The sequence below is a fragment of the Corvus hawaiiensis genome, chromosome 7, assembly GCF_020740725.1.
Source record: "Corvus hawaiiensis isolate bCorHaw1 chromosome 7, bCorHaw1.pri.cur, whole genome shotgun sequence".
Classification (NCBI taxonomy): Eukaryota; Metazoa; Chordata; class Aves; order Passeriformes; family Corvidae; genus Corvus; species Corvus hawaiiensis.
This window is the reverse complement of record NC_063219.1, coordinates 29,035,703-29,051,640: the sequence shown is the minus strand read 5'-3', so window position 1 is coordinate 29,051,640 and position 15,938 is coordinate 29,035,703.

The window sequence follows — 15,938 nt, the reverse complement described above, 5'->3', positions numbered from 1 at the left end:
GTAGTACCTCATCTGGGCCTTGTAGAACTCCAGGTGCTGACCTAAATTACCCTTAGAGTCCTGAGGGGGTTGGAAAAGCTCTGAAGGCTGAGGCATTGCAAATGTCGTATTAGAAAGCCCAAGCTGCAAAGCTGGATTTTACTGACATGCTTGAAATGGTCAGTCCTTGCAAAACACATTGTGGGAGCTGAGGAGAGGGACATCCCACAGATGCAGAAATTGGTCATTCTGGCAGTTTGTGCAAGACTCATGCAGAGGAGTGTGCATGGCTGGAGGTCTCCCTGCCCTCTGGAGCACCAGGCAGCTTGGGTTGGATTGGAGGAGGCTGGGCACATGCCTACTCCATCTCCAGAGTGGCTCTCCATAACCTGTGACTGGGTTTTTCCAAGTCCTCATGCTGTTGCTCAGGTTATAAGGGAGAAGGTCATGATGGAGCTGTGTCTGGCTCCTCACCAAGCACAGCCAGATGCAGAGCTCCTCTTGGAGAAGTTGTCTTCTCCCAGCACTGGCTTGTGCCTCCAGGCACTCCCTGCCCAGATCTGACCATGGCTGTTCTCTGTGGAAGACACACAAATAAAGGCCTTGGTGCCAAGACTTGCACATTTGGGGGTGCCAGCATGGGCCACCCCACTTTGCTACAGGAGGAGCATGGCAGAAGGTGAAAGTTTTATGGGATGCAATTGAAATACAGGAGCAGAAGGAAATAGTCTCCTGGCTCCTTCTGCAACAAGGGACTTGTGGGTGATGTGATGGTTGTCTTGGCCACAGCAATCACAAAATGATGGAGCTTCAGAGGAGTAAGGAGGGGAGTCAGCAGAACAACTGCCTTGGGCTTCCAGAGGGCAGATTTGGCTTCTTCAGGAGACCAACTGACAGAGTCCCTTGGGAGGCAGTTCTGAAGGGCAAAGGAGTCCAGGAAGGCTGGACATTCTTCAAGAAGGAAAATCTTACAGGCACAGGAGCAGGCTGTCCCCATGTGCCAAGAAAAGAGCCAGTGGGGATATTGCCTGGCCTGGCTTGGTGGAACTTTGGGCTGGAGCTCAGGAAAAAGAGGAGAGTTTGTGACCTTTGAAAGAAGGAGCAGCAACTCAGGAGGACTACAGGACTACAGGGATGTCATGAGGTTATGCAGGGAGAAAATTAGAGGGGCTGAATCCCAGCTAGAACTTAATCTGGCTACTGCTGTAAAGGAAAAAAAGCAATTAACAGCCAGAGGGAGAATCCCCATCCTTTATTGGATGCATGGGAAATAAAGTGACAAAGGCTGAGATACTTAATGCATGAAGCAGATCCTCCTGAGTGCCATCATGAGGCATGTGCAGGACAATCAGGGGACCAGTCCCAGCCATCACTGGTTTGTGAAAGGCAGGTCCTGCTTGACTGACCTGATCTTCTGTGACAAGGTGACCCGCTGAGTGCATGAGGGGAGCGCTGTGGATGTTTTCTACCTGGACTTCAGTAAAGCCTTTGATACCATTTCCCACAGCATCTCCTGAGGATACTGGTTGCTCATGGCTTGGACATGTTCACTCTTTGCTGGGTTAAAAACTGGCTGGATGGCCAGGCCCAGAGAGGTGGTGAATGGAGTCAAATCCAATTGGCAGCTGGTCACCAGTGGTGTTCTTCAGGACTCAGTGCTGGGGTCAGTTCTGTTAATGTCTTTATCAATGATCTGGATGAGGGGATCAAGTGCACCTTCAGTTCACGGATGATGCCATGTTGGGCAGGAGTGTTGCTACTGGATGGCAGGAAGGCTCTGCACGTGGATCTGGACAGACTTGATCCATGGGCTGAGTACAGTTGTATGAGGTTCAATAAGGTGAAGTGTCAGATCCAGCCCTTGGGTCACAACAATCCCAGGCAGTGCCACAGGCTGGGGCAGAGTGGCTGGAAAGGTGCCCATTGGAAAAGGACCTGGGTGCTGGCTGACAGCTGCTGAACATGAGCCAGCTGTGCCCAGGTGTCCAGGAAGGCCAGTGGCACCTGGCCTGTACCAGCAATAGTGTGGCCAGCAGGACTGGGGCAGGGATTGCCCCTCTGTACTCAGCACTGGTGAGGCTGCACCTCAAATGCTGTGTTTTGGGCCCCTCCCTACAGGAGGGACATTGAGGTGCTGGAGCGTGTCCAGAGAAGGGAAATGGAGCTATGGAAGGGTGTGGAACATAAATACTACAGGGAGTGGCTGAAGGAGCTGGGGGTGTTCACTCTGGAGAAAAAGTCTCAGGGGACACCTTATCACTCTCTACAACCATCTGAAAGAAGTTGTAGTGAGGTGTTCTCTCCTCCCAAGTAACAAATGATAGGAAAATGGCCTCAGGTTTCACTAGGGGAGGTTTAGATTAGATATGAGGAAAAAAAATCATGGAAAGATTTGTCAGGCTTTGGAACAGACTGTCCAGGAAAGTGGCTGAGTCACCATCTGTAGAGGTATTTAAAAGATGTAGATGTGTCACTTACGGACACGATTTTGTGGTGAACTTGGCAGTGCTGGGTTAGCAGCTGGACTTGGTGACCTTAGGGGTCTTTTCCAACCTTAAACCATTCTATGGATTTTCATGTGTTCTTTAGGATGAGACAGCAGCACAGGAGAGTGTTTATTGATTCACTTGAAAGTATCTGTCCCTTTTATCCCCTTTGTGGTTAAGTCCCCGTCCTCAGCCACATGACTGCTTCACAGATGGAGAATGAGGAATGGCTGTAATCCGTTCTTTAGAGGGTTTTGCTGAGCACACCCCTGTGGACAGGATTGGAGTTGCTACAGCCATTAAAGGTAGCTAGCAGATTCCTGGCAAGTGTGAAGACTTGCTGGAAGCACTTGCAGCCCATTCTCAGTTCATTTCTCTGTCCTGAAGAGTCTGAGCTGCTGCTGCTTCTTCCCTCTGCAATCCCCCTCAAATGATTTTGTGATCCCTTCCCTCCCACTAAGGGGTGTGCCAAGGAGTGGGTCAGGACATGTCAGCAGAGTTGTACTCCTGCACCAGGTAGGTGTCTTACCTCAATTTTCTCCACTTAAAGAATTTAAATACCCTGAGAAAGTCCAGGTCAGTTGATCAGTGGTAACTTAGGTTAAATAATTCCACCGCCTCTGATTGTGCAACCCAACTTCTTGCTTGTGCAACCCTCATTTACCCTCTCCGAGCAAATATTGCACAGCCCTCTCTTCCCTTCACCAACCCAACACATTTTTCGTGCTTTGCCTTTTCATGCACTTCCATGAAGTATGGAAAGGGCCCACCCCAGCGAGTGCACTCCAGCCCTGGCAGGAGCCTGCTGGGAGAAGGCTCAGGGAAATGGATGTAACACTGACTTCAGGGAGAAGGCAGACCATAAACCACCATCCCCTGCTCTGGGGGGAAAAAAGAGTCCTGCAAAGCTTTAGGGAGGCTGCTGGGGCAGCAGGGGCATTGAAATCGACCCAAGCATGAGACTGGAATGGAGAGGGTCTCTCAGAGATTGGATGGCTGTGTGCTTGTATAAGTCCAGAGAAAGGCCACCTCTCATTGTGAGCCCCAGTCATGGATCCATTTGTGGACAACACGGGATTACAGCTGGTATGTGCATGTAAAACGGGCTGCAGAAGGTTGGTTCAGAGCGGGGTCAGCATTTGAGTGCCCAGCTGTGCATGGCTTTCCTCTGCCGGGAGGATGGGAGGACAGTGACACCCACTGCAGCCATTGTGTCCCCTGGACCACTGCAGCACAGGAGATGCTCACGTTTCAGGTTCTCCCTGGGGATCTGACTGCAGCCAAAGGCTTGGGAAGTATTGGCCTGTTAGTCCCAGGGCCCTTACACAACATTACTCCATTCTCCATGCTGCTTTGTCATAACTTGGCATGTACTGAAACAGGCCCAGCAGAGCCACCACTTCCCAAACCCCAGCTATTTACGTCCAGACTCGAGTGCCAGCCCATTAACCAGGAGCCAGGGACTCCTCTCGCTGCACAGCTCAGGGACAGTGGGAGTGGGCGCTTGTCCCTTGGGGCAGGCGGGATGCACGGGATGACGCTCATGGGGTTCAACCCACTGAGGGACCCGGGGCCACAGGGCTCAGCAGAGACAGTGCTGGGGCACAAGGAAAGGCAGGAGCTTGTTTGGGAGTGGAGGAGACTGGGAGCAGCCGTGCGGGCAGCGGAGGGACGGCGAAGGCAGTGTAAACCAGACCGAGCTAGCGGGGCTGGGGGATTACAGGGTGCCAGGGAAGCTGCTCACAAACACATCGGGGACAAAGCAGCCCTCCAGAGCTGAGGGGTAATGAGTAATTAATGAAGAGAGGGATGAAATTCATAATGACTCAAAAATGTCCGAGATAATGAACTCCTTTCCTTTAAATCCACCTTTAACAAGAAAGCTAAGGGAAAGGATTTAGATCAATTAAGAAGTAAAGAAAGGCAATCTTGTAAAAATAGCTATTGACACAAGCAAGTGGGGGAACGGCTGAAAAGTCTTGCCATGGCAGCGTATAAAACAACGGTGTATGGCATAAAGACACCCATAAGTGACACCAGGTAGAGTAACAGCCAAGAGGGAGCTTCAGAATACATTTAACAAATCCCTGCAAATGTGGAGGGGGCTGTGAAGCATCTGAGCTCTGGGGAGACCATGGTGGGGAGCAGCAGGGGGCAGGGGCCGTGTGCACTCCTGCGGGAGGCAGCAGCCCTGTGGGAGCATCAGCAACCACTCCTGGGCAAGGGATACACAGTGGCCTTCGAAGGGATGGCTGCAATTACCTTCAAATTTACCGAAGCCTAGGGGGCTGGAAACATTGGAGCTGCCCCTAAAACATGTTCATTACCGCCCTCTTAGAAGAAATATTTTTGTCTCTCTCTGTCTGCCATGCAGCAGGATACTTCTTTTCCTTGTCTGGTGACCCAACTTCCTAACACCCATAACTCCACCTCTCTCCCCACTGCCTTGCTGAGGAATGACCCCTGTAAGCTCCATTGTGCCTGGACCTGTCTCCTGCCCCCTCTACAGGTGCCCTGGCGCAGGGTCCCGCTTCCCCTGTTCCAGAATGCTCCCTCCCGGCACAGGCTGGGCTGGCTCAGCATCTCTGGATGGGCTGGTGCTTGGGACCAGAAGGGTTAAACGGATGTCCCTGTCACAGGGGCAGTTTCTTGACTGCCGCTCTATAAATAGGAGCTGGGTTTCTAATCTGCTTGCCACTCGTTTCCACTCCCTGCCAGTTTTTTCCTGCTTTTTCCTGCAAGGAGGTACCTGCAACTGCTACAGTCTACAGCCCTGCAGCCACTGCTGTCAGAGGAAGAGGAGCAGCCGAGTCCTTCCCGATGAGATTCATGTGTCAGTCCTGCTCTAGCCCATCCTCGGTAGCAGACACACAACAAAAAAAAAAAAAAAAGGAAAAAAAAAAGAAAGGAAGGAAAATAAGCCCCGCCCTGGCAGGGACTCAGGATCCTCGTCCGTCCTGGGAGTCTCCAGCCCAGTTTGACTTCCTGCCTTGCCCCTCCAGAGCCGCCTCGGAGCCATCCCCTTTTAGGACAGGTGAAGCCCTGGTTCAAGCACTGCAAGCTGATGTGGAAGATACAGTTCAGCTCCCCGGGTAAAAATCCCTCTTGGAGAGGGAGCAGGGAGTGGGAGCTGACAGCATTTTTGGTCTCTCTGCAAGTCTCCAACCTGCTGGCTACCCCCAAGCCTGCATCCCCTGCCCTATCTCCTCCATCTCTCCAACAACAAGAACAACTCCATCCCTGCTGAGCAACAGGCTGTAAATCCTTGCCAGGACTTGTTGGAACAAGGGACTGGGGGTTTGCAGAGAAGGTCTGTGAAGAAAAGCTGGCTTCTCACTGGGGAAGACATGGGCAGGTTGGAGGGAGGCCAGAGATTAGCAAGGACATGATGACTCCCAGCAAGCTTGACCTGGGCTGGATAACAGGCAACAGAAGGGGGGCTCAGGGAGACATGAGAGCAGCCCTCAAATATGCAAGAGGCAAAAGCACGGGGGGGTTAATCTCTTCTCTGGATAGGGCAAGATATTTTGGGCTTAGCAAGAAAACTTTAGATGAGGAAAACGTAACAGTCAGAGTAATAAAGTTAACTTGTTTCCAGGCCTAGTTTTGACAAAGGGATGATGTGATCAAGCATGTGAAAGAACAGAATCCTCCTGTTATCTTGACCTGTTGCACGTCAGTCCACTTAATCTGAAAACTCAGCTTAGACAAGCTTCTCTGTTGATAGACAAGGAATAGACTGGAGGGGAAGTGGCCAAAAAGTGGGGCAGTTCACTGCATGTCTCCTCCCGAGCAGTGTCCACGCAGCCAGGTCAGGTGTGTGTCCCAGGGGCCTTTCCCTGTGTGCCCCCTCGAGCTTCATTGCTGCTGACAGACAGACAGACTCTTTCCAAGGCTGCTGACTCACTGAAATGGAAATGTTCTACCAGAAAATGCTGAGTTTGATAAAATTGCTAAGGAATCCTGCTGGCTTCCCTGACAGCTTGGCTCCATGCCCTGCATTTGGAGTAGCTGCTGGGAGGGAGGTTGGTCTTTGCAGCCAAAGAAATGTGATGCTCAGGGCTCCCAGGGTGATGGCTCTGCTGAGGCTCTGGACAGGCTGTGCCAAGCCAGGGCACCCTGGTGGCATCTTCAGCTTCATGTCCTGCAGCACTCTGCCTTGCAGCTGCCCCTTGTGCTTCTTGTGCCATGGGGTGTCTTCCATGGAACATGTCTGGTTTCAAACCCCAAACTAAGCTTTTTTTTCTCAAACATCTTGCCCCCCCACTTGCACCCCAGCACCTCTTGCCCTGGGAGGACAGAGAACACCCACCCAAAGTGACAGTGGTTTTAATTTAGTCCCTGTCTTGCAAAAGACCAGCTCTTCTGGCCAACAGTAAGAAATAAATGGAGGTGGTTATTTGCCTTGTAGAGCCAATCCAGGTAAGCAGAAAGCTCCACTTGCTTTTGCATTCCATTGATGATGGAGAAGCACCTCCAGTCTGACCCAGTTTGGCTCCCAGCAGCCTCAGCCCTCAGAGCCTCCCCAGAGGTGGGACTGAAGTTTTGGCCACCCTCTGCCTCGCTCAGCTGTGCCCTCTCAGCACTGTCATGGGTGTTCCTGGAACCAAAAAGGGCTCCTTTTGCTGTTCACCACTTCCCACCACTTCTTGTTGCAGCTCCTTGTTTTATACTTGGCTGCAGATGGTCCCTGCTAAAGGACCATGGTGGGATCTGTCTCTGAAAGTTTAATGCAGCTTTTTTAAGAAGTCCCTGCAGGTTTTCCTTTCCAATGAGCTTCTTCATCATGCTGGTAAGCCAAAACTGCTCTTGCCCGCTGGGGGCTGAGAGCCAGGAGATGGCATCCTTCACCTCTGCTGCGGAGAGGAGCCTGTGCTCTAACCTCGGCTGCTCCTGCGTGGTCAGCAATAGGTGACGGATCCAGGCTTTCCTCTGGGACAAACCCTTGCTAGTGGGAGGTGGGGACAGGACAATCCTTTTTGTTCTGAGCCAGAAGCTGAAATCCAGCCTGTGCCAGAGGTAAACCAATGCTTGGAGCAACTGGGAGTGCTGCAAAGGGATCCTTGAAAGGGATCTTGGTTTAATCCATGGTACCTCTGCAATCAGGGCAGAGGGCCTTGGCTCTCCAGGAAGTTCCCTGCGAGCTGTCAGGGTCACTGTGGGGAAGGGATGAAAGCTTCACTGCAATGGGCTCCAAAAAGCCAAATCCCTGTGAGCTGCCCTGCTCCTGCCATGCAGCATGGGAGCCAGAGGCCCTTCTCATCCCCCTGGGACCTGTCTGCAGCTTGGAGCACTCCCTGGAGGGCATCCCGAGGATGTGGGAATGTCCTTGCAGTAGCATTTTGCCCTGCAATCATTACCAGCGTGTGGCTTCCCGCTCTGTTTTGGCTTTTGGCAATCACCGTGTTTTGGGCAAGAGCTAAACATTAACTTAGATTTGTACTTAATAACTTGGTGGTGTGTTTGGAACTCAGTGCAGAGGGAGGAGACATGCTCCACCCCCTTCCCCTGGCCTTGCCGAAGGTTTAGGGATGCCAAAGCAAGAGAGTCACTGAGTGCACACCATCAGTCACTGAGCACACACCTATGCTTGGCTGAAGGCATAGTCAGGTATCCACCAAGTCTTGTTTTCATCCACCAAAAACCTTTGATTTCCACGATTACCATAACTAGGAGGACCTTACTGATTTGAAAGCAGAGTGAATAACCTTCTCAGCAGAAATCAAAGCCCCGGAGGGGACCGGTATGTACAGGAATGGCATTAACAACTAATCCCCTCTAATCCAAGATGACATTCTTATCACATGAGGGCATAAAATGTAATTAGACTTATATAGTGCTATCTCCAGAGCACTAAGCAAATATTAACCAATCCATCTTCCCAGTGCTCCTGTGGGGACAGCCCAGTTGCCCTGGATGTAGGTGGGGAAACAGGCATGGGATGGTGCACTAACAGGGCCCCTTTCAGGAGAAGGCCCTGCAAACTGTGCATCCAGAAAAAAAAAGTTAGCAAAGCAATTTACAGTCACTGGGAGATCTTTTGGGGACATGGGGCACATCTTCCTTCAAGGCTCCTGTTATCAAGGGGATGGTGAGTTTTTTCTCTTCTGCTGTTTCTCTGCACTTCCAGGATCCCGCCACAGCTATTACATATCTGCAGGGAGTTAAAACACATGCTCAGACATGGGCTGCCTCTTATTGTTGAAACACAGTTAAATTATATCCAACCATTCCTTCAACTCTGTTTGTGTTAGGGTTTGTTTTCTGACCTTATGTCCCAGCTTCCCCCCACCTCATGGATGCTGCAGAAAGCACCTTTGCCAGGGGGAGTCTCCCCTTCCCTTGGCTCTCTGAGGTTAACTGGCCCCAAGATGGGAAATGCAACTGATGGTCCCTGCCGGTGTGGGATGACGCCACTTCCCTTGGGACTAAAGCCAGCGTGCAGGCTGTGCAATCTGAAGTGAGCACTGCCATCCCTTGGTGCCAAGGGTACCTGGCAGTGGGCAGGGAGCTCTGCCTCAGCCCTGCCTGGACAAGGCCTTCCAATGGGCTGTGGTTTTTTTTGCTTTAGAGCCTGATTCCCTTGGAGCAGTGGGACCATTTGCAGCAGCAGGGGATGTGATCCTCTTATCAGTGTTGGTTAGCCTTGGGTGCCCTTGACAAAGAGCTGCTTGTGATGGAGGAAGACACTTAAAAACAGCCACTGCATTTCTCAAGGCCTTGGGATAAGATTATTTTTCTTGGGCTGGCAATGGTCTCTGCTTTAAAAGTAGTTGGATGCAATTGAGTGTGAAGTACAAATTCCTCGACCAGTCTCTAAAATCAAAGACACCCACAAAAAGGCCACTGGCATTTGAAGGACAGAAAATTGAATAGGCCCCTCTTTGGTGATGTTGTTTCCTTGACTTGAAGACATCACCCTTGAAGCTCTGTCCCAACACACACTTATCAGAAGGCCTGGGAAGAGCTGTGCACTGCAGGGTGAGGGAAGACAGTTGCTGTGTCCTCTGGGTGCTCCCCCACTCTGGGTCACCTCTCCCCACTGAGAGCTGCTCCCACACCCTTCAGGAACCAGTCAGTGAAGTTTTGTTTTATTTTCCCTTAGGATATTGGGAGTAAATGAAACAAAACTGTTTCATGTGTTTGTTTGCTTTATTAATAAGGTTCCAGATTTTCTGGACTAGAAAAGAAGATGCTGTATGCACAAAATGTCAGCAAACTTTGACAGGCACAAGGAGGGAAGGAATGCCATCGAGGCAGGAAGATATAGAAGTGGTTCATGGAAAGCTGTTTAGACACTGGTCTCTTTGGAGTTAAGACCATGCTATACAATCAGTGGTATTCATACCTCACTAGGCTGAGAGCAGAATCCATCCCCAGCCCTCCCTTGGCTTCTTCCCTCCCTGCTCCCCACACTGTGCTGGCACCACCACTCCACACTGGGATTCAGATCCTGGGACTGATCCATCTGAGAGGCAAACTGAAGACCAAAAAAAAGCCATTTCTTCTCTCTTGAAGAAAGAACAACTCCCAGAGGGAGCTGCTCGCCTCCTGGCACAGGTGAGAGGAGAGGTGCAGCACTCCTGCAGTGGGTGGGTGGAAGTGCGTGGAGAGGCAGTGCAGCTCTCAGGGCAGGACTATGTCACCCCAGAACCCACTAGGGACACCTCAGTTGCTGAGAAGTGGGTGCCACAGCAGGTTTCTGCCCGCTGAGGAGCTGCTGCTAACTCTGTGTTTAGGGTGGCCAAAAATCCCTGTGCTAAGAGGTTGCCTTCCAGCCATGAGGGAGTTAAAACCCACAAATGCCCAAATGTTAGCATGCTGCAGAGTAGGGAGCAATCTGTGCCCTTTTAGAAAACTCACCTGACACTTCTTTTCTAGCTTTATTGTGCTGCCAGTGAACTGCTGGAACATGTGTGACTTGGCCAATCTGTCCTCTAAAAGCCATTGAAAATGTTCCCTTTCCTTGCCCGAGGGCCCCTGGCTCCAGAGTCGAAGGGTTTCCTCCCTCTGCTTCTGGAGCTCAGGCTGCCCAGATTAAATAATGTATTGAAAAATTCCATAGCAGCTTCCGACCTCAATGAATAGCATATTCAAGGCTACTGGAAGGCTCTTGCCTTTATGTAGTTCAATGGTTTTCAACCATTATTTTTATGTCCAGTAGAGATGGGAATCCCCCAAAAGTCACATCTATAGCCAGCTGGCCTGTGAAGTGCAATCACTCTCCACTGGAGAGGAAATAACACCAGGAGCAATCTGGGCCCTTGCAGGGTCTCCAGGTCACTGTTTGAAGCCTGCTGCAGCATGACCCCCTCATCAGGAGGAGCCACGGGATTGCATCTGCAGTTTCTGGCATCTAAATCCCCACAGGTGAGGGGCTGCAGAGCAAAAGTCCTCTGGTCACATTTACCCATGCCCAGCTGGGTTGGGCTGGACCTAGCAGAGATACACTGTCAGGCTGGACCCAGCAAACAAGGACAGCCCACAGGCTGGAACAAAGCCTCAGACCATCAGAGGGGTGATAGCAGGAGAAGAAGTTACCCTTACTAAAAGCACATTTCTTTTCACTGAAAGCTCATAGTCTGATTGCTCCCAACTCCCTGCTGCTGAGCTGGGATAACACCTGGTGTGCTGCCCACAGCCTTCACCAAGAGACATCTCCCCACATCATTGTGTTACTTACTGTTTGATTCCTAGATTTGGGCAGTTAGCAAGCTGCTCAAGGAGGCCATCCCTCCCCTTTTGTAAATATTATCACAATGTGGCTTTTTCTCTGGAATTCCCCATGGATTCCAAGTCACGCTGTACACTGGCACCAATGGTAGGGACAGTTCTTCAATGCAGTTCATGCTTGGATTGCTGAATTATAACCTTGTAATTTTACTCACTGCTAAGGTTAGGACAGTCCAAACAAGAAACCTGCAGGAAGAAGAACTCTAGAATAATTTATTTTATGCTTTTGAAGAAAAAAAGGAGAGAAGGCAGGTATAATGATAAAATCAAAATGCTAGCCACTTCAAATAAATGGAAACTATTGAAAAGCAGCTATGATGAAAAATCTGACTGCTTGACACTACTAAGTAGATGATGTCACTTTGGTTTTATTCTATTTATTTATCATTAAAAAATGGTGCTGTCTCACCATTAATAATCTCCATGACTGCTACTGCTCACACCAGGTGTTATGAGCTGGACATTGCTGGATGCACTCAGCTTCCCCTTCAGTGTTACCACCTTGCTTCTGTTTGTGTCAAGAAAAGACCCTTCCCAAGAGATGTTTATAAATTGTGACCAAGTTTCTTAACCTTGTTTTGATAAATGAAAGCAGGTGTTTGGCAGGATTCATCTGATTCATCTCCAGTGTTTATAGCACTGGGATCTCACTGGCACAATCCAGGGAATTCAGGTGCCTTGCACCCTATCCTAAACAAATATTTATATTAAGTCAAATAAGAAAGGCAGAGCTACACTAAAACTACTATCAACCTTATCCTATTGCACACTAGTATTCATAATTTTTACATCTTTAGTCTATATACAATAGCTTGTCTTCAAGACCACAAATTTCTTTTACGATGGGCAACATGTATCTATAGCACAAAGCTCTTGATTGAATCATTCTGTGGTAAGACAGTTGTTTAGCTGATGCCTTATAAACAGACGTGTCAGGAGTGGTTATCCCATTCCCTGCTCAGGGTCAGCTAAGAGCAAATCCACAATGTATTTCAGTGTCAGAGGAACCCATATCCTGGGATGAACCAGAAAAACTGTTTTATGGACAGAGTAAGGTTGTATTTATATGAATATGTGCAGAGGTTGGGTAGTAATTTTGTGTCTTCCTGGTTCTAGAGAGGGGAATTAAGATGGTTTGTGTGTTAGACTTTTTAATCTCAGTTAATTGATTGCCAATTCATCTGAGGCAGTTAATGATGTGGAGAAGCTGATGGGATGTCTGTCTCAGGACATAATCATTTCTGTCATTCCTTCCTTGAGCTGAAACTAAATGTTCATTAATTGGCACTGATTGATTAAAGTAGAACAATAGAAAAACTTCCTCTGAAAGTCTGTGCTTGTCTTTGCTGTGAAATACGGGAGTGCTTCTAGGCTGAGACAAAATCCTGCTGAAGACAACAGTTTCTGCTTGCTACAGTGAGCTTTGATTATATCCTTGGTATCTGTTGTCTCTTTAGTCCAACAGCTGTTTGACAGTCAGACCTAGAGGAGGCAAGAAAGAAAGGGCTTGCTTTTGCCATGCTGTAGCCAGCAGTACTGAATACTGTGCATCTGAACTGTCGCTGACCTCCCCCAACTACATCATGGGAAAAGCCAAAATAATGACCCCCCAGGAGGGCTGTGCACTGAGGTTAGTTACTGCACTATGAAAACAAACCCACAAAAGTCTTCTTTTTGCAAGTGAAGATGTGCTTTGGTCACTGGGATTGTCCTGTTTGAGGGTATTCATCACTGTTTGTGCCCTCAGATGCTATCCCATTCCTCTCTGGGAAGTCTTTATCCACAATACAAGGGTACCTCAGTGGGCAGATGATTTGTATATTAAAGAGACTTGAAATTGGCAATTTATCTTAAAAGATTTGGAAACAACAGTGTCTTAAACCACTGCCCTGTGTTGTGTGGGAATGTGCCAAAATTGTCACATTTCTATTGGTCTCACTAAGTTATTGTAAAGTCATATCAATGTACCCACTGTTATGTGGAAAATAAAGTCTCTAGTTCAGATATTAGGATATTAGGAAAAGTTTCTTCACCCAGAGGGTGGTTGGGCACTGGAACAGGCTTCCCAGGGAAGTGGTCACAGCACCAAGCCTGGCAGAGTTCAAGAAGTGTTTGGACAATGTCCTCAGGCACATGCTGTGACTCTTGGGGTGTCCTGTGCAGGAACAGGAGTTGGACTCGATGATCCTTGTGGGTCCCTTCCAACACAGGATATTCTGTGATTCTTCTTCCACCTGCACATTTTTGACATTTCTGTAACTCCACTACTTTTTGTAAAAAATTCTTAAATTTATCCCTGGATGTGTAAGAAGAAAGTGAAATCACAGACTTCAGTATTGCATATCCTACCTGGAAAGAGATGGCTTCTCCCTGGTCCTACTGTATGGCTGCTAAGGAGAGCTAGACTGGGACTTATCACCCTGGCATTTATTCACACATCCATCATGTTGTGGTGATGTCAGTTTGCCCTTAAGTTTCCTGCAATGTAAGATGACTTTTTCGTTACCTAATGGTGATGGGATATTTGCACGTGTAAGGTGCATCCACACTCTGTGCCATCCTATGAAGTTAATACAAATGTATTAACTCGTCAATACAAATGTGTTAACTTGCCCCACAGGACTTGCAGAGACAAGAGATGACACCTTGTATAAGCAGGAAATCCAGGATATCCTGAGGGAGAAAGGAATATTGAGGAAATAAATGCATTTGTAACCAGAAGTAGAGATCACTCTCCACTCACCTCACCTTACCTTACCTTGAAGGGAACTTGGGAGGCTTCATTATTTGACTTGAGAATTGCTGTGCAAACACAATAAAAAAGAGTCTTAGAATTTGTTTATAAAAATTAAGGGAATAACATGTTATTAGAATAATTGTACAAATTACTGTCATTGCAAAATTGCTTTTATGTACAAATATTCCAGTTGGGAATAATTACAGTCAGACTACATGTAGCTAATAAAAGAAAACCACAGTCCCTTTTCCAGTCTATCTTCTTCTTAGTTATGAATTTGTTGTGTGAATCATCTAACTAGAGCATTTCTATAAGAAAAACCTCATTTGATGGAAGCTTTACTTTGAAGCAAAGAACAAATATAATAATAATAATAATGGCCAATGTTTTCTTGTATTTTGTATTTTCTTGTATTTTTTGTATTTTTAAGCATAGTGTTTGTGAAGGACTAGTGATCTTGTAGCTGTAAGTTGTGATTCTGGTGAGGTACTAAGCATTCTCTGAGGGACTATTGAAAGGTGTTTTGAGTACATGAAGAATCTTAAATTGTTTTCCTCTCCAGGAATTTAAAATGTCTCTAAAATCTTCCAGGGGAAATGAAAGACTGTATTTCATGCTTCATGCTGTCCTACAACAGATAAATGCCCTGGGGTGGAGCATTTGAGTTCTTTCTACATGCTCAACTGTGTCTAATAATTATCCTGGAATTTTTTCATGGCTGAGGAGTTTACATTGGAGAGGATGTGTCTACTTGACACTGTTACTTTGCCAGCTCCAGATTATAATAAAGCCTTTCCTCTAGAGTTAAAAATAACCACTTTTCAGCTGGCTTTTGCACAGAAGTCTCACTGAGGCAGGACAGCCAATGCAGTAGAACAGCACGCAGACCTTTTACCATGAGTCTCTTCGGGAAGTGCGAAGCTGTGGACATCACACATGTGCTAGGGCATTACATGTGAGGTAAAGACCTGGACATTGCCTTGAGCAGGAAGGGGACTGTGCAGCATGTACACTAAAACCTGTGTCAGGACCACAGTACCCCTTGCAGGATTTCATAGACTTGTTGAAATGTTGGTGGGAAGTGACCTCTGAATGTCTCTAATCTAAACTCCTCCTCAAAACAGGGCTGGAGCCTACACTGGATTGCATCAACCATGGCTCTGCTGCTGCCATCTTGAACACCTCCAAGTGTGGAGACACCACAGCCTGTCTGGTAGCCTGTCCCAGTCCTCTGGTACAGAAGTTTTTGTTAATGCTCAGTTTAATCTCCAAGTGACAGCTTGTGGACGTTACCTTGATCACTGCTGCTAATGAGAAGTGCTTGACTTCATCATCTTTTTTAATGCCTATGCATAGTGGGCTGCTATTAGGACCTGTCTTGACCTCATCATCCTCAGATCCAGCAAGCGTAATGCCTCCAAGCTCTCCTCACAGGAGAAGTGCTCTGTGCCCCGAGTGTTTCAGCAGTTCACCTGCTGGATCCTGTCCAAATTCCCTACCTTGAACAGGAGGCTCAAACAGGTGCAGTTCCACCAGCACCAAGGAGAAGGGGTGATAGCTTTCCTTGATCTCATGCATTATGAGGAATGGTTTGCCTCGTTTGTGGCAAGGGGGAACTGTTGTTTCATATTTAATCTTTCAAGGTAACACATGGGTCCCCCTCAGTAGGGCTGCTCTGCAGGCAGTTGGTTCCCAGCCTGAACTGACGCATGGGGTTATTCCAGCTTGGTGCTGTGCTTTGCATGGCTCTGCAAAACTCAGGGAGGTTTCTCTTGGCCTCAAGTTTCCCAGGGTCCCACTGATCAAAGCACTGGTGCTCAGTCTGTCAACCACCCCACCCAGTTTGGTGGTGCCTGCAAATCTCCAGAGGGAGTCTTCTGCCTCTTGTTCAGACTTTTAGGACTCCTTTTCCATGAGTAGAGAGGACCACAACCTTGGTCTGTGGGATCTATGGACTGACTAGACATCTTCTGGCACCTCTTCTGCTTTCCCACACCCACCCC